Genomic DNA, 18,160 nt, shown 5'->3' with positions numbered 1-18,160 from the left:
TGCATGAAGCTACCAACTCCCAACTTGAAGAGTCGGTACCACAACGAGTCTACGACTAAGAGCCCTCACTCTAAACCGAGTTGCATAGAGCTTGTCGACTCTCGACTCAAAGAGTTAGCATGATGCCTAATTTACGACTAGGAATTTAAATTATACTTTTAACAATGTTGCATTGAGGGCACTCCCTAACTTGAAGAGTCAACATTATGTTAAGTCTATGACTAAGATCTGATGCTCTGCATTAATCAAGTTGTGTTGAGGCAACTCCTAGTTCAAAGGGTTGACGACAAGTCAACAATCAAATATTCAAACTTTATCTCAAACGAGTCGTGTGGGGACAGGTTGTCGAATTGTTATGAATAGGTTCGATAAGAGGTCACAAAATGGACCCATTCGATGCTTAAACTTTTTTTTAAGTGGAGTGCATTTTTAAAAGGGCAGGGGAGCAACGAATGCCAATCTATTTACCCTTACATTCAACTCAAAGGCATAAAGGTAAATGCATTGAATTATCTATACATCAAATAATCGTATATATATAGGGTGGCGTTTGGAGGCCCTGAAGAAAGCCAAACATTTTTTCAATGTATGGGTTAGAAGTTTTGGAATGGGCTGAATTTTGGTGAGGATGGTCTCTATGATGAGGAGATCATCCTCGAAAAAAATTAGATCATTCCAAAACTTCCAATCCCATGAAAAGTGATTTACAAAAATCGAACAGCCTACGGTTCTTCAACATGTAAACTAGGGTTAGAAGTTTTGGAATTAGCTGATTTTTGGTGAAGATGATCTCTTCACAGCAGAGATCATCCTCACAAAAATTCAGCCCATTCTAAAGCTTCTAACCCCTATTTTGAAAAATGTTTAACATAATGTTTGGTTCTCTTTAGGACCTCCGAATATATATATATATATGGGTCGCGTTCCTATGACCCCCATTTCGACCCCCGATGTCAGCCATTCGATTTCCGTTAGATCTACGGTCCAGATCAATTATTCGATGTTAAAATAATGAGAATTCGTTATTTGCAAACGCCTCCCCGTAAAAAATAACCAAAAACATTTCAGACTTCTTTTCTCTTCCTCTTCCTCATCTCTCTCTCAAAACAGATCAGATTTCTTCCCCTTCGTCTTCTTCCAAAGCTCTCTTCCTCTTCGTCTTCTTCCAAAGCTCTCTTCAAACTCACATATGCGAAAACCCCCATCACCGTCTTCCTCATCTCTCTCTAAAAAATAGTTCTGATATTTTCCAAAGCTTTCTTCCTCTTCGTCTTCTTCCAAAGCTTTCTTCCTCTTCGTCTTCTTCGTCCTCTTCAAACTCACATTTGCGACAACCCCCACCGTCGTCTTCCTCATCTCTCTCTCTCTCTCTCTCTCCTCTCTCTCTCTCCTCTCTCTCTCTCTCTCTCTCTAAGTCGTTGTGAAGAAACGAAGAGCTCGGCCGAAACCCAACTCGTCATCCCTCCCTCTGCTGGAAACGAAGACAGAACCTCGGCTTCGTCCTCATCTCTCTCCCTCTCTCTCTCTCTCCAACAGAAACCCTAAGGTAAACCCTTAATTTTTTTTTCTTATTTTTTTTATGTATCGATTATGACGAATCATCGACAAATTTTGTTATCAAAGCTGTTTTGTTTCATTGATATTGAGTTGTGGTATATTATACGTATGGGTTTGTCTAAATTCAAAATATCCAAGTATCCACGAAATCAGAAACCCTTAATTACATTTTATTTTAAATTTCTTCGGTTATTCTGAGTTTTATATATGTTTAACTGAAAATTTTACAATCCTTATGTGTTTAATTCGAAGAAATGGGTTCGAATGGAAATTCCTATGCGTTTTTATTTTTTATTTTTTATTTTTTATGATTGTTCATGTTCATGTTAACCTACCTTATGTAAGCTGCATTTTTCTCTATCTAATAAATTGTGAATAGCTTATTATCCAAAACCTTCACAGATGGGCGTGTTTTCAGTATAATTAACATTAACATGGAAGCATGAATACTAAATTAGTCTATTTGTATTCATGATGTTAATAGTTATTTCTTTGCGACAAACAATGTAATTTTAAGTCTATTTGTATTCATGATGTTAATAGTTCTTCTTTCTTTGCGACAAACAATGTAATTTTAAGTCTATTTGTATTCATGATGTTAATAGTTCTTTATTTGACTCATCTCAAATGAATCCTGGTGAAAGCGCCCTCGATCCGCGGGGTGCGCGGATCCGCTTTTGACCCTTGAGGTTTGGGAGTCGCCACCTAGTTATTACGGTCTAGGAACCAAATTGACCCTACAATGGATAAAAAGAACTAATCTACTATAGAAATCTGAATCCGGGGATCATGTTACGGGGTTGGAAGGTGTTAGGCACCAACCCCGCCCGGCCAATGCCGGTCTCTATTTATCCCAAATAGATCTACATTGCTAATGATAAACCTAGATTAAAAAAAAATTAAAAAAAAATTTACCTTTGATCTGCAAAAGTGTTATTCCCTCAGATCTAGTTAGAATGGCTCCTTGTACCGTATTCCTTACTTCGTTCTATCTCCAGATCTGATTCCTGATCTCCGAGGTAAGGTATCTCCTTCTTGGATCTGAGTGCTTCAAATTTGTTGTGGATTTTTGGGATGTTTTTTAGAGGTTTTTGGGTGTTTTTTAGGCTAAAATCGGAGTAGGATGTTAGGGAAGGAGTTGGGGCTCCAAAATTAGGGTTTTGGGGAGGCTATGGAGGCTTCTTTACCTACTTTTCCTAGGATTTTTCTTTGATCCGAAAATAGGGTGTGGAGGCTCCTATTTATAAAGTTTTTAGAAGCATTAGGGTTTGATTAGGGTTTCTTTTAGGGTTTTGACTTTAGTCTTATGAGATTGACTTTAATTTTGACTTCAGTCTTGCTTGATTGACTTTAATTTTGACTTCAGTCTCACTTGATTGACCTTGACTTCAGTCTTGCTTGATTTACTTTTATTTTGACTTTGGTCTTATTTGATTGACTTTAATATCTTGACTTTAGTCTTACTTGACTGATTTTAAATTTTTGGAGAACCCCTTTCTATTATATCTTTAATTCTTTGGACCCTCAAATGGAGGGGTCCTTAAAGAAATATCCCACGAACCCTCAACAATTTTGCTTGAGAGTCCAATTAATCGATTTTTTAGGTTCAACTTTTTAAATTAATTTCATTAATGTTTCACTTTAATTATTTAATGTTTTATTTACTAATTTCGAATTTTTTAATTATGAAAATTGTGAAATTACCGTTTTGCCCTCGGAGAGGATTTTTTACGTTTTAAGTCGTTTTTCAATGTTCCAAGATGTTTTGGAATCAGTTTTTCGTAAGGAATTCAATGGGAATGTTGGTTTTTGTCATTTATGAAGTTTTTTGCATGAAATGATCGTGAACTTTATGAGGGGTATTTTCGTAATTTTGCCAAATTTTGTGAAAATTGGCGAAGTGGTTTACTTGGTTTCGATTTATTATTTTATGTGTTTGAGTGGGTTTTCCTAAGCGTAATGCAGGCTCTAGAGTTATTTTGATGTTAGGGGTATTTTGGTAATTTAGTGATTTTTATCGTGAAGCTTCTTTTTTATTTGCAAGATGATGATTTCTATGTTTCTGGGGTCGTATTTTCCTAGCGTAGCGTGATTTCTAAGTTTTGTCAGTTCGAGATACCTCATCCGGATTTCTGAAACATATCTGGTAACAAAATAAAGCATTGGAATAGACATCCATCATTGGGAACCTTTGCGATCGGGTCAACGACTTGATTAATCAGGCGGATGCAAAAATGGGGTGTCTACACCTGGACATAGTCTCGGTTGGTCAAAACCAACTTGATTTTTCACTTTTCACTATTTTTATGGTTTGACATGTGCTCTAAAAAAGTCCTTTAGCATAAAACAATATCAGAAACCCATTCTTGATTTCTCCAATATAGATAATCCTCTCCGGGAATTTTAAAAAAAAAAGTAATTTTTTTTTATTACAGAGACAAGTTGGTGGTGACTTAGGGCTTTCAACCTCTATTTTTTGATCCTCTATTCTTTGATTTTTCTAACACCGGATAACCGAGGTTGTAGAGATTTACCCAAATATCCGAGGTTGCACAGATTTCATATCACATAACTACATCAAATCTAAATTCAATTAGAACTAAAACAACCAAGCACAAAAAAGTTAATAATTTATTTTTTCAATTCCCTCCATTATACATGTAATTTACCAGTAAATTGTTTAAAATCAGTTAAGTAATGATTTTAAGATTGAAAGGGAAAATTCCTACAAATTCTTGAGAGATATTTATTTTAACTTCAGAAAATTTATAAGAAAAAATCATATGAGAAATATGGTTTCAATAATCATGTCAAATGTATTATTCGTCTACATATTCTATTCGTTTACATGTTCTAAAATAATATTTATGTAGTTTGTTGGACAAGTGTCTAATTTCTTCAAAAACGGTGCATGGTTTCTGCATTTCATTTATGGTTTAGATATGCTAGTGTGTTGTTGTTTGTTCTGATAAAATTGTTTCATGTATTTGTGTGCATTGGTGTTGTCTTCTTCTGTGCTCAAGAGAACACCATATATTCCTAGTTTTTGTCTAATTATTAGAACATTTCTTCAACCAAATCAACCCAAAAGAAATAACTATTTAGAGAAAATCCAATTGTATCTCTCACCATCTTCAGAACTTTAAACTCAATTGTATTTACGCGGGTACACGAGAGATACAATTGGAGGTGGAGGTGGAGGTGGGGTACAAATTCTTCATCTTCATGGTCGGATGATTGGATTCTTCTCCATCTCCATCTATCTTACTTTCCTCTTCATCTTCTTTCATCTTTCTTGTTTTTGTTCTTGTACTTGTCGTTGTCATTGTTGTTGTTGTTACTAGAATTTAGTGATTTTAGAAGGCGAATTCTCAGCTTCTTCACATTTGATAATTGAAGTAGTTTCTTCACATCTGATAACTGTCTATATTTTTCTTTCTTTTCATATTATCTTCTCAAGTGTTTGGGATATTTCGATGGAAATAAAAATTCCATGTGCTTGTGGCGAAGGAATTTGTCAAGTATTCATTTCTGGAACTTCAAGAAATCCCAATCGTCATTATCTTAAATGTCCAAATGCGGTAAGTTTTAATTATTTAACATACGCTTTGGTAAGAAATTATTGAAAACTTTATAAATTCTTTTATTTGTCTCTTCTAGGTTGGAAATGATAATGGTTGTAGATATTGGATTTGGATGGATAAATTAAAATGGTGTAGATGTGGGTGTGGACCTTGCAAATTAATAACCACCACATCAAACAAAAATGGTAATAAAGGGAAAAAATTTTATTGTTGTCCTAAATCAACTGTAAGTGTTTTTTTTTTTTTCCTACTGAATCAACATTGTAGTTTATAGTGATTTTTTTCTCAAATTATATCCTATGTGAATTCTTTTTCAGTCAGAACAAAATGGTTGCGGTTTCTTCATGTGGGATGAGGAGTTGAAGACTAATGCATCAACAAACGTAGAGACGAGTGAAGAAATTACAAATGGGAAAAAAAAAATGATCGAAGACCTTTGTGAGAATATTGTAAATCTTTGTAATAATTTAAAAGAAAATTTAGATAAATTAAAAATTGAGGACTAGAACATACGTTTAATTTGTATTTTATGTATGTATCCATTTAAGGAATCTTCTAATATAACCTAAATCATGGTTAAATGAATCATGTTCCATTATTCCATTATATTGTTATGCGTTGTTTACATTCCATTGCAGAGTGGGGGCAGGTACTACTAACTTCATTATTTTTTCTTGTTTTGTTGTAGAAATATTTGATGGGCTTATATTAGATTCATGTTTTTTGGAGAAGTACTTGATGGGTTTCTGCTTCTGCTTATTGAGTGGTGATAATGTCTCTTGGGTTTCCCTTAGATTCTTCTCCTTATGTACTAAAAATTACCCATTAATATTATTTTTGTGTGTTAAATAACTAAACAGGTGGACACATAAACCCTTCTTATCATACTTTATATTAAATAAATATTTTTTCATAATTCTATTAATAGAAACTAATGTTTGTTTGTTTATTTGTTTGCTTGTTTGGGTTCAGTGGATATTCTGGGTGGGACCCTTCATTGGAGCTGCTCTTGCTATAGTGTACCACCAAATTGTCATTAGGGCCATCCCTTTCAAGGCCAGATCTTAAAAGAACACCTCCCTCTCTATCATCAACAAATATGGATTTTTTTTTTCTTCTAAGTTTGTTTTGTATTTTCTCTCTTGAACTACTGCTAGGGATTGTTGGTTATGTGCAAATTATCAAGTTATGTTCTGGTGGGTGGGGTGTGTTGTAGTGTTGTGTTGAGCTTTGAAATGGAGACTCTTTTTATTTTATTTTTTAAATGAATTAGTTCCTCATTTTAATTTAAACAATGCTTGAGTTGATATTTTATCTTCTTTATTGGTTAAAAATCCTCAAGTCCTGAACAACTTGAGTTTTGTTCTCTACAATACGAATCGAAAATGACTTTAAATGCTATTGTTTTTTCTTCCCCAAACCTGGTACAGATAATCCAGAATGAATACCACTGATCACCTCTTTTAGGGCCTTATTAGTTCTATATTCTACGCTGTATTTCTTGACAATCAGAGTCACTCTTAAATGGTTTTAAAAACCTTAAATGTCTTGCAAATTGGTTTACAAGATTCTGTAAAATCTTGGCCAGTTTATGGTTCAACTCATCTAGAGTCTAAATATATGCTAAAACTGAGTGATTAATGAGTCAGTGAAAAGTGTCAAGATGGTTTTAACCCAACTCATGGTGCCAACCTTGTAGTGATGCTATGATCACACCCAGTTTAACTTCAATGTGAGAATTAAAAGATAAAATGCCTAATTTCTCCATGTACAATGCATAAAGTGAAATGAGAGGATCATAATTTACAAGCATGAGCATCCAATCACTTCATAAAAGAGGTGTCTTACAAACTTAGTTAAGTTGGCATTTCCATGAGGAAAGAAAACTGAGTTTTATATGACTAATATCCTTGATTTCAATATCCAACAATATGCCACAATTGAAACCACAGACTATTTGTGCAGTTTTTATCTTTAATCACCATTGCCTATTCTCTAACCCCACTACTAGGGGCCTTCAACAACAATCTGATTTCTCCATTCAGCTCTCTTTAGACCTATATCTTCAGTCAAGGCTCATCATTTCGTGCTACCTTAATCCACTTCATTATTTCTTTTCCTTTGCCTTTTTAGATCCCTCAAGTTGCATGAAAGAACTCCAGTGCTGTCACTGATACATTGGCTTCGTTGTAATCCAATGAAGTTCCTTTGCCCTTGAAGGGGAGATGCAATGTCTACTAGCCTGTAAAAAACTCAAATCAGTCCAAGCCCCAATATTTTAAATTTACACCATATCATAAGTGTAATAGTATACCATAGAGTTTAATGTAAGATATAGCGGAGCAAACTAAATTTTAAGATAAACCCAAAGTCAATATGGATATGCAACTTCTTACCATTCCCCATGAACATCAGTAACCCAAACCAAACAACTTCAGAGAACCCGAACCATTCTCTTTGTATTGTAAGAATCTATCAGTTCCTGGAAGTCCTTCTCATAAGATGACATAGTTGTTCTAGTATGTTTCACCTGCAAATAGCCACACAAAACAAAGATCAAATTTTATTCTGGTATAATCTTTACTATTATAATGAGAGAAGGTGGAGTAGATGTGATTCGACAACAAAATTTGAGTGGTTAGTTTACAAAAAAAAATCCTTTTTACTATGTAATCTTCAAAACCACCCTTTAATTAATATTTTAAATTACAGATAAACCCTTCAAATGCATGTGCGTTTGGATATGCCACCTTCTAGTTAAAATAATACAAAAAAAAAAAAAAAACCTAGCATGGAGTCCTCGATATCAAATCAATAAGAACTCCAGAAAGAAATGACTATGTCTATATAATTTACTCTGGATTTATACATATAAACAAACTATGCATTCCAATTTGAAGTAGCATGAGCTATGATACTTATAAAGAGAAAGCTGAACATATCCCAGAAACCATACTCATGAACAAGACCAGCAACTCACTGAAAATCGAAGATTTGGTCTGAAGAATGAAGTGAGCACAATCTTTGTTTCTTTCGGCATGCACAGTGATTCAAGAATGTCATCTCGAACACGAACTGTAGCAATAGCAGTGAACGCCATCAATGGGATATCATGCTCTAAGAACTTCAAATTGGAGGCTCTGAAGTTTTATCTCAATATGGACAACCGCCTAAAACATTTACAGCGAAAAAACATTTGTAAACCACCACAATCAATCTACTTATCCAACCTAAGAAATGCAGCCAAATGCAATAGAGACAACAAAGGAACCAGTTGGGTAGAACACAAATCAAACCTGTAGTCAGGTTGAAAATCATGGCCCCACTTAGAGACACAATGCACCTCATCAACGGCAAATAATGCAATCCCACGATTTTCCGCGAGCCTCTGAAGTGGTTCTATGAGTCTGGAAAAGAGAGAATATAGTCTACTTCAAAAGACTTGCTTAAAGGACACATTTTTCAGATTCAAAATACTAACTTATAGGATAAAATCACTTCTACCTCAACACTGTCTCTGGGCAAACATAAATCACCCCATACATGCCATTCAATGCTCTCTGTTCCACGCTACTGTCAGTTTGTCCGGATCCAAGGAAGCACGCCGATATCCCATGTTTTGCGAGCTTTAAGCATTGATCATGCATCAAGCTTATTAAGGGGGAAATCACAACTACAACCTTTCCAGTCAATAATGCAGGAATTTGAAAATAGAGTGATTTTCCTGCAAAAATACCACATTTGTAATCCAACACCCAAGACCCATCACTAAATACCATAGAAGATTTCCCCTATTTTGGGTAAGTAGCGAGAGTGCTATAATATAATGATCTATAAGGCGATCAAAGAAGAAAGTTCCACATACATGAACCTCTATTCAAGCCGTTCTTAGCAAGAGAATGATCTAAGCCATCGCATCTTTAGCATATGAGATAACACAATGGTTCAACATCTAGCAGATTAATTATAACAATCTCTGCCAAAATTTCTGACCTCCTCCTGTTCACCTAATAGCATTCAATGAGTCACCTTCGACCTTTAAAAGGTCAAAAATTATCCTTGAACCCTCATGGCTTTGATCTCAAATCACTTGAGTCCACCTCTCAACATGAACAAAGAAAATCTTAAGCAGCACATCTATGTTGCATTTTTCCAAACATTGTTACACTTGTTATGACGAACAATGAATCTCCATTACAAATGCAAGTCAGAATTCATCTTATATTTCACTTTCCCCAACAGAAGACCACATTATCAAGATTTCCATGACTGACATCGAATCATCCATATAAATGCACTTCAGAATTTAGCACAATCTCCCCCAGTGAAGCACTTCACAACAAATAGTATTCTTGGGTCATTCATTGAACCCCATAATGAAGGCCATACACCAGCATGAGACTAATATGCATGGAGACTAATATGCAAGCTGAAGTCATTCCCATACTGCAATGATCAAGGACCAGGCTAGGTGAGACATTTAGTTCAGATTGTATCAAGTAACGAAACATATAACTTTGATGATCACAAAATCCTCCAGAAGAGAAGCAAACCTGGTGAAACAGAACCCATCCTGAGATAGGATGTTATATTAGCATCAACAACAAAAGCAACATGAGCAAGGCCTTGGGCTGCCCTGTGGTTTTCCACTCCTGAACCATCTTGTGGAACAGCATTGCCATCCGTGAGCATGTTTGCTGAGCTTGTACTACCATGAGAACCATCTTCATCATCACTAAGAAGTATATTAGGAGGATCAGGAATGCTCGAATCTTGAAGAACCGAAGCTGGATCAATTAGTTTTACAGCCCAACCCAGGCGACAAGCAAAAGATGCAGCAGCACCCTGTAGCTGAGAAAGGTCAGCCTGTAATGTTGCAGCCAGTTCAGCAACAGTTGCATTCTCACTTGAAACGACAAAAACAACATATAGTGACCTGAAGAAAGGACTTCAAAATATTAGGATTTCTCTGCAAGCATGACATAATCTGTCACAGGGAAAAAGGAGGAAAGTTTAGTTAATTTTATCAGCAACTCTACATTGATGTTAAGGAACTAATTCTTCAATAAAAGAATAAAAATAAAGAGTTGAAAAATGAAACTTACTCTTCAATAGGATCTTCATAGGACTGCTCTCTGTTGGAAACAAACCCTTCCAGCCTGGCAACAATAGACAAAGTTTGTAAGGAGGAAGCAAACTCATTTGTTCTTTTTTATCCTGACATTGTAAGGGGTCTTCAACTCAATTACAACCACCTAATTCACTTAATTAAAATAAAAAGATAAAAAATCCATACCCGATCCTGTTGCAGCAAGAACAAGACAATCTCGGTTAGCTAACCAAGCCTCCAAAGCTTCCTTTCAGAAACTCTTCAAGGATGAAAATCCAAAATGCTTGTGTACAAGATTAGTAATTTTTTGTTCCCAATCTGATCCTATTTCTTGTACTGGTGTGCTATAAACCAACGGTATGGATGGCTCCATTGCAGGGCCGAGCTTACAATCTGTAAAAAGAGATGTTTTTTGCTCTTTCACATGGCTAGACACAGTCTCCAAACCAGAAACGAATGCATCCGATGCACCGTGAGCTTTAGTTCTTTTGGGTTTACTCAACAATTGGAGATGCCCCATGATACTAGACTGTTTCATCTGACGAGGAGAATGGAAGGCAGGGGTAACCCTTTTGCCTAAAGTGCATGCTCGACTAGTTGAACCATTAGAGACACCCAATGGATTACCCTTAATTTTTCTCTCAGAAGCATTCAAAATGAACTCAACTGCCTTGTTGAGCGATGGACCCACTACTTTTTAGCTTCTAAAACTAGTGATAATTCAAATCCCATTTCGATTAGTTCAGCAATGATGTGATCAGAAGATGCGATGTTCCCTTACATGATATAAAATCTGTGGAAAGAGAACATTAAGAATTCTTAATTCAAAATGGGAACCTAGATTTCGAACCACCGATGGCTCTGTTGTTGGGGAAATCATATAAATGACGATTTAAATCTTGAAATTCTGTTTAAAAAAATTAAATCGAAATTGACTTCTACAACAAAATAAATCACAAGAATTGTAAAGTTTATATTTTGATTGCAATTTCTATACCTTAAATAGAAGTATCATTCATTTCTTCATGCTCGTTCCAAGTTAGACATATGTTTTGCACAAATAAGAATCCCTTGATGATACCCAATGAGCTAAACCTACATAGATTTCAAAAGAAAATAAAAAAACCAAAATCTCAGTTACTAGTGAACAACAACTCAGAATTATATTCAACGAAACAACAAGGAATTAGAAGTCAAAAAAAGAAGAGTTACCTTAAACAAATGCGTTCCCGTGTGAGCATCCACAGCACTAAAAGGATCATCAAAAAGATATATGTCAGCATCTTGGTACTCATAGCAACAATTACCCATATTCCAGGTTCTAGTAGTATTTGGTCAATTATAACATTCTGCAAATTTAGTAATCAAATCAATCAATAAACAACCAAAAAACACTAACCATACTTTCAGGAATTACCAAAAAGAGCAACTTAAGAAAATCAGTAAGTGAGAATATATTATATTCCAACAGATTAAGAAAATCATTAAGTGAGAATATATTCAAACATAATATACCCTCATTCCAAATGAAAGGCCTCGTGATCGCTCTTCATGTCTTTGCTCAATTCTTGTATATCATCAATTTCTGAGGAAAAATTCATAACTAAATAAATAAGACATTACTTAAAATTTATTCAATTAAATGCATTAAATCAAGTCATTAATTTATAAAGATACTTATAATTACCTTGAATACAATCTTTTTTCTTTCTATTTGGATTCACAGGACATATTCGCTTATCGTGTCCAAGTTTATGACAGAATGCACATTTTCTTTTCTTCTTTTGTTGGCTCAACTCAATACTGGATTTCAACCGACCCGTAGTATCAATTTTTTCTTTTCCCTTGTCATCCTTCTTTCTACCCTTTGTTTGCGTGACATTCGGGTCTAAAAGTAACTGAGATAGGTTACATTTTTCTTTTTCATGTGCCTCTTCATTCTGTTGAGCAACAATTTCTGTCATTTCTTCCATTTTAATTGCATAAATTTGTTTCGACAAATCATTTACGGCATTCGTGAAAAATGCGTATGCTTTCATTGAAGATGATGCATAACTGGCTAATGTAGCAGTCTGTTTACACATATTGCCATATCTTAATGCTTCGGAAGGTTCATAACCATCGATTGTTACTTATACATCCATCACCCTAAATTTATTGGCCCCTTGTCTCCATCTCTCAATAATAAAGTGTGATGGTATAACATCAATGTCAAGATGTGTGAACACCTTTAAAAAATGCCGACAAACAATTCCAAGAAACTCAAATTTTTTACACCCGCATGTACCCTGTAGGTATCCACATTTATTTTCAAAATAAAGTCATCAGGCTCGCCAAACTTTGTTTTCACAAAAAAGTCTGAATTCCTTCTTCGATCTCCCTTCTTTCAACTTTATATCGGAAAACTTGGACCCATTCTTCCTTTAATTTTTCAAATATACTTCTCGTATAAACTGTTGCTGCATGTTTCAAAAGCAAGTCGTTATCATTGACACATCGAAACTTGTGCTCTGTCTCATAATCTTCATCACTCTCCCTTTTCAAAATATTTTTCAAAGCTTCTTCATACTTCACAACAAATTCTCTGAGATTTGTTGTCGAATTAACAAATCTATCAAAAAATGCATTGATGCTTTCGCTACGCCCAGTGGTATTCATACCAGCAAAAAAAGTTGTTCGATTATACGTAGGCACCCAAGATTCCCGTATTTCAAACAGGTGTTGCAACCATTCATTTTCTTCTAATCCATTTTCCTGAATCACATTATGCCACTGTTTTTCGAACTCTTCCCCAGAATATGTCGACTAAATACATTTTTCTATCTTACTTTTGAACGTAGAATTTTCAAAGTATTTATGAGACAATTTTTCCGCAAATTTCTTCCGAATGTGCCAAATACATAGACGATGACGGCTGTTGGGAAAAACTTTGGCAATTGCATTCCTCATTGCCAAGTCCTGGTCTGTGATTAGTGAAATTGGATGTTTTCCCCTCATAGCTTTAAGCCACATCTCGAACAACCATACAAAAGTAGTCTCTGTTTCATCTCCTAGAAGAGCGCATCCAAATTGGATAGATTGAAAATGATGATTGACTCCAGTAAACGGGGCAAACGGCATCTTGTACTTATTTGTCCTATAAGTAGTGTCAAATGTAACCACATCACCGAAATATTCATATGACAATCTTGACCTCGTATCCACCCAAAAAAAATTAACTGCTCTCCCATCTTCATCACATTGTATCCCATAGAAAAATTGTGAATTTTCATTCTGTTTTTCAATAAAGTACTCAAGTACACATTGTGCATCACCTCTTTCCAAATCCTGTCGCCTAACATTTCGAAGGTGATTGTAACAGTCTCTATCATCAAAACCGATCATATCTCCACGAAGAATTGATGGAACTTTATTAATTTGAATGTTCTGATTACGAAATGTTTCTGTTAGATCCTTAGCTACGCTTGGCATATTTCGATTCGACTTCATTTTCATTATCCTCGATGGCGTGACAACCTTGTGATTATGATCATCGTTGAAAACCGACACTCTCCATTTTACTACACGTTGGTCGAATACAATGCGCATGTTTGCTTCACATCCACATTTAAAAGTAGAACAATTTCTTACAATTCTCTTCTTCCCATTTTCATTCTCATCTGTTATCGCATCTTCTTTTATCCTCTGTGTATGTTTGCCTTCATGTATGCAAACATATCTTATCCCAGTCACCGCATTTGAACCTCTTATCGTCCTTAAACTACTTCGTACACGAATACAAAACCCTTCCTGACGTCCGTATTCTTCATAGTATTTTTTTGCTTCCTCACTTGAATCAAAAACTATCCCAACATATGGTGCATTTAACTTTCGAACATCTTTGTTAGGACTGAAGCAATCAACACGTTCCCCAATATCTACTTCCATAATCGAAGATGATCCCACATTTTCATTCACATGCACACTTCCACACTTGTCAACGTCAATCGTATCCATGAATAATTATCTAAAACAAATTAACAAAATCCCAGTTGAGGTTAACTAAAATATATTGAAATTTCTATTTATTCAACATCTAAATAATAATACAAAAGGAATTGCCAACACATATTTCTTACATTCAAATCAGTGATACTCGAAGCTATCTAAAGGAATAAATGGAAAGCCATTTCTAAAATCCTCAAAAGGATTAGTGGCATGTGTGTCAAATAGCTAGTTAACTTACCCCGGATAGCCTTAGAAAATATGACCAAATCTCTAAGGCCACTTGTCATGAATGAGTAAGTGATCAAAATTTACTTATTACATTCCCAATTTCATAAATAATTTATCACACCATAGTTAAATATCAAAACACACAATCCAAACATTACAAAAGCTTGGTTCAACTAATTATTTCAACACTACAAAGCGTCATAACACATTGAAACAACTTTAGGTGTCGTTTACAATTAGGATTAGGCTTATATAAAATCCTAAATCTAATAAATAATGAGAGAGTGTTTCTATTGGCACCCCAACTTTTACCTATTCTCAACATTACAAAGTGTTATAACACATTGAAACAACTTCAACAATTATTTACAATTAGGATTAGGATCATGTTAATGTTAAATCTAACAAATACAAATCTAAAACAAAACAAAAAATTTGAGAGTGTATTTCTAAATCTGTGAAGGTTTTGGATAATAAGCTATTCACAATTTAGTAGATAGAGAAAAATGTAGCTTACATAAGGTAGATTAACATGAACATGAACAGTCATAAAAAAAAATAAAAAAAAAACGCATAGGAATTTCCATTCGAACCCATTTCTTCGAATTAAACACATAAGGATTGTAAAATTTTCAGTTAAACATATATAAAACTCAGAATAACCGAAGAAATTTAAAATGAAAAGTAATTAAGGGTTTCTGATTTCGTGGATACTTGGATATTTTGAATTTAGACAAACCCATACGTATAATATACCATAACTCAATATCAGTGAAACAAAGCAGCTTTCAAAACAATATCAGTGTAGACAACACCAATATACACAAATACATGAAACAATTTTATCAGAACAAACAACACACTAGCATATCTAAACCATAAATGAAATGCAGAAACCATGCACCGTTTTTGAAGAAATTAGACACTTGTCCAACAAACTACATAAATATTATTTTAAAACATGTAGACGAATAGAACATGTAGACGAATAATACATTTGACATGATTATTGAAACCATATTTCTCATATGATTTTTTCTTATAAATTTTCTAAAGTTAAAATAAATATCTCTTAAGAATTTGTAGGAATTTTCCCTTTCAATCTTAAAATCATTACTTAACTGATTTTAAACAATTTACTGGTAAATTACATGTATAATGGAGGGAATTGAAAAAATAAATTATTAACTTTTTTGTGCTTGGTTGTTTTAGTTCTAATTGAATTTAGATTTGATGTAGTTATGTGATATGAAATCTGTGCAACCTCGGATATTTGGGTAAATCTCTACAACCTCAGTTATCCGGTGTGAGAAAAATCTAAGAATAGAGGATAAAAAAATAGAGGTTGAAAGCCCTAAGTCACCACCAACTTGTCTCTGTAATAAAAAAAATTGCTTTTTTTTTTTAAATTCCAGGAGAGGATTATCTATATTGGAGAAATCAAGAGTGGGTTTCTGATATTGTTTTATGCTAAAGGACTTTTTTAGAGCACAGGTCAAACCATAAAAATAGTGAAAAGTGAAAAATCAAGTTGGTTTTGACCAACCGAGACTATGTCCAGGATTCATTTGAGATGAGTCAAATAAAGAACTATTAACATCATGAATACAAATAGACTTAAAATTACATTGTTTGTCGCAAAGAAATAACTATTAACATCATGAATACAAATAGACTAATTTAGTATTCATGCTTCCATGTTAATGTTAATTATACTGAAAACACGCCCATCTGTGAAGGTTTTGGATAATAAGCTATTCACAATTTAGTAGATAGAGAAAAATGTAGCTTACATAAGGTAGATTAACATGAATATGAACAGTCATAAAAAAAAAATAAAAAAAAAACGCATAGGAATTTCCATTCGAACCCATTTCTTCGAATTAAACACATAAGGATTGTAAAATTTTCAGTTAAACATATATAAAACTCAGAATAACCGAAGAAATTTAAAATGAAAAGTAATTAAGGGTTTCTGATTTCGTGGATACTTGGATATTTTGAATTTAGACAAACCCATACGTATAATATACCATAACTCAATATCAGTGAAACAAAGCAGCTTTCAAAACAAAATTTGTCGATGATTCATCATAATCGATACATAAAAATAAATGAAAAAAAAAAATAAGAAAAAAAAAATTAAGGGTTTACCTTAGGATTTTTGTTGGAGAGAGAGAGAGAGGGAGAGAGATGAGGACGAAGTCGAGGTTTTGTCTTCGTTTCCAGCAGAGGGAGGGATGACGAGTTGGGTTTCTGTCGAGTTGGGGTTCGGCCGATCTCTTCGTTTCTTCGCAACAACTTAGAGAGAGAGAGATGAGGAAGACGACGGTGGGGGTTGTCGCAAATGTGAGTTTGAAGAGGACGAAGAAGACAAAGAGGAAGAAAGCTTTGGAAGAAGACGAAGAGGAAGAAAGCTTTGAAAAAAATCAGAACTATTTTTGAGAGAGAGATGAGGAAGACGGTGATGGGGGTTTTCGCATATGTGAGTTTGAAGAGAGCTTTGGAAGAAGACGAAGAGGAAGAGAGCTTTGGAAGAAGACGAAGAGGAAGAAATCTGATCTGTTTTGAGAGAGAGATGAGGAAGAGGAAGAGAAAAGAAGTCTGAAATGTTTTTGGTTATTTTTTACGGGGAGGCATTTGCAAATAACGAATTCTCGTTATTTTAACATCGAATAATTGATCTGGACCGTAGATCTAACGGAAATCGAATGGCTGACATCGGGGGTCGCGATGGGGGTCGAAATGGGGGTCGTAGGAACGCGACCCTATATATATATAAGAGTTAATATTGTCATGCCAACTTTTACTAACGCCACACCAACTCCGTGCAATTCTTTGGTGATTTACATAGGAATTGGTGTGGCAATAGTAAAAATTGATGTAGACATAGCAACTCTAATATATAATTATTTGTTCACTTCAAATAATTTCAACAAAATACATACTTGGTTAGTTGTCTACATCATCATCATGTGAAATAAGGTCATGTATTTTCTCAACAATGGGTCTAAAATGTACAAATTTATCGCAAAATCAATTGCTTAGGAAAATAGAAATTTCATTTTACGTTCCTGAATGATTTCATAAAACACCTCATATCTTGATAGAATTATGTGTTGTATCGTTCCAAATCATTTATGAAGATTAGGAGAAAATATGAATAGCTTAGGTTTCCTTGTTTCACTAAATGATTTAGAAGCAAAGTAAAAAAACACTTAACTCTTTTGAACATTTCTTGGAAGTGGACAACAAGTTTTAAATCGAAATAACATATATTCTCTATCTCGTTAAATCCGTCTTTTTCGCCACATTGCATATAACGGGAATCGAACCCCCTCTATTGTTGGCAAGCAGATGGAGAATTTCCTACTTCGATCCATACTTGCGCGGGCTGGGTGTATAGAATAGAGATCTCATGCTAGTAGCCTTCTCTTCCTATCACTTCACTTTGTTTGAGAGATATGATCTCTTCGAACCTCATCGGACCAGATGTAAGGATGGGTGGTTCGGGAACAACAATGGGAGATGGTTTGTAGTCCCCCCTCTTCCTCTTCCTCATGCCTATTTGTTCCCGAGAGAGATGCTCTACTTTTTTTTTTTTTTGAATCAAAAGATTCATAGACAGGGCCATGATACATTCCGGAATATTGTAAAGGTAAATAAACTTTTTTCGTCCCCCCTTCGATGCCCG

At 34.6% G+C, this 18,160-nt stretch overlaps 1 long non-coding RNA gene and 2 pseudogenes across 3 annotated transcripts; 1 reads left to right on the top strand and 2 right to left on the bottom strand.

The window, feature by feature from the left end:
- The first annotated feature begins 4,962 nt into the window (after window positions 1-4,962).
- Window positions 4,963-6,274, top strand: LOC147397992 (uncharacterized). Its single transcript, XR_015180157.1, has 3 exons — window positions 4,963-5,138; window positions 5,218-5,367; window positions 5,459-6,274. It is a non-coding gene; the product is annotated as an uncharacterized LOC147397992 (long non-coding RNA).
- Window positions 6,275-6,970: 696 nt separating this feature from the next.
- LOC147397991 (ATP-dependent DNA helicase Q-like SIM) lies at window positions 6,971-11,034 on the bottom strand (annotated as a pseudogene). The gene is made up of 6 exons (XR_015179717.1): window positions 10,438-11,034; window positions 8,646-8,865; window positions 8,438-8,548; window positions 8,122-8,311; window positions 7,538-7,671; window positions 6,971-7,383 (listed from the first exon to the last, which is right to left on the bottom strand). The product of XR_015179717.1 is annotated as an ATP-dependent DNA helicase Q-like SIM (transcript).
- Window positions 11,035-12,633: 1,599 nt separating this feature from the next.
- Window positions 12,634-17,203, bottom strand: LOC147397990 (protein FAR1-RELATED SEQUENCE 5 pseudogene; annotated as a pseudogene). The gene is made up of 2 exons (XR_015179716.1): window positions 16,621-17,203; window positions 12,634-14,257 (listed from the first exon to the last, which is right to left on the bottom strand). The product of XR_015179716.1 is annotated as a protein FAR1-RELATED SEQUENCE 5 pseudogene (transcript).
- Window positions 17,204-18,160: the final 957 nt, after the last annotated feature.

The sequence above is a fragment of the Akebia trifoliata genome, chromosome 7 (assembly GCF_017979445.1).
Source record: "Akebia trifoliata isolate Shusen 1 chromosome 7, ASM1797944v1, whole genome shotgun sequence".
NCBI classification, from domain to species: domain Eukaryota; kingdom Viridiplantae; phylum Streptophyta; class Magnoliopsida; order Ranunculales; family Lardizabalaceae; genus Akebia; species Akebia trifoliata.
The sequence above is the reverse complement of the archived record's forward strand: the minus strand, read 5'-3'. Positions and strand labels throughout refer to the sequence as shown.